Source organism: Polypterus senegalus, chromosome 11 (assembly GCF_016835505.1).
Source record: "Polypterus senegalus isolate Bchr_013 chromosome 11, ASM1683550v1, whole genome shotgun sequence".
Taxonomy (NCBI): domain Eukaryota; kingdom Metazoa; phylum Chordata; class Cladistia; order Polypteriformes; family Polypteridae; genus Polypterus; species Polypterus senegalus.
This window is the reverse complement of record NC_053164.1, coordinates 127,944,120-127,945,302: the sequence shown is the minus strand read 5'-3', so window position 1 is coordinate 127,945,302 and position 1,183 is coordinate 127,944,120.

Below are 1,183 nucleotides of genomic sequence, written 5' to 3'. Positions count from 1 at the left end.
CCTCATCCATGCTGGAAAAAATATTGCTCAATCTCAAGGACTTAGACTCCATCTCTACAATATATAAAATCATTTTACAATCCCTCCCTTTCAAAGATCCAAGAGGACACTGGAAAAAGATCTCTCAATTAATACTTCAGAAAAGGAGTGGAAAGTAGCAATGCAGAGAATTCACTCACGCTCCATATGCGAAAAGCATACAATTATACAACTCAAAATTATATATCAAGCACATCTATCTCGACTAAAACTCTCCAAAATGTTTCCAGGGCAAGATCCAACCTGTGAACGTTGCAACCAAGTCCCAGCCTCACTGGGTCACATGTTCTGGGCCTGCACCAAATTAACATTATTCTGGACAAAAATGTTTAATTACCTTTCAGATAGCCTTGGACTCACAATCCCTCCTAACCCATTAACAGCTGTGTTTGGGGTTCTTCCAGAGGAGTTTAAAGTGGAGAAAGACAAACAAATTGTGATTGCATTCACTACACTTTTGGCACGCAGACTCATTCTGATAAACTGGAAGAACCCAAACTCTCCTCTTTTAAGTCAGTGGGAAACCGATGTGTTATATTATTTGAAATTGGAAAAAATCAAATACTCAGTTAAAGGATCCGTACAGACTTTTTTCAAAACATGGCAGGATCTAATCAGTAATATTTTAAAATAAGTTCATAAAGCACAGAGAATTTATTAATTTAGGTATGTTTACAAGCCTTAAAATTTAACGCAGCTTGGCTTGCTCTCTCTCTCAGGGGTGGGGATCGATCTGTTCTTAACTCAATTTTTCTTTTTGTAAAAACTCGACTGCTTTGTATGTATTGTAATAAAATTAATAAAAAATAAAAAAAAAATGTCAAAAAGCAGAATAAAAACAATGAACAATTGACAAATAACAAAACACATCATGAGCAACTAAAAACCAGAGAGAAAAAATGTGTTTTCAGCAAAGTTTTAAAAATTGACAGGGTTGGAGCTGCTTTTATTTGAAGTGGTAGGCTGTTCCAGAGGAGCAGTCACTACAAAGCACGATCACCCCATTTCTTTCGCCTTGATCGTGGCAAGGCCAATAGCAACTGGTCAGTTGATTTCTGGGATAGAGAAGGGGCATAAGAGACAAGGACATCAGACAGATAAACCGGGACCGGCCCATTTCAACATTTAAAAATGTACAATAAAA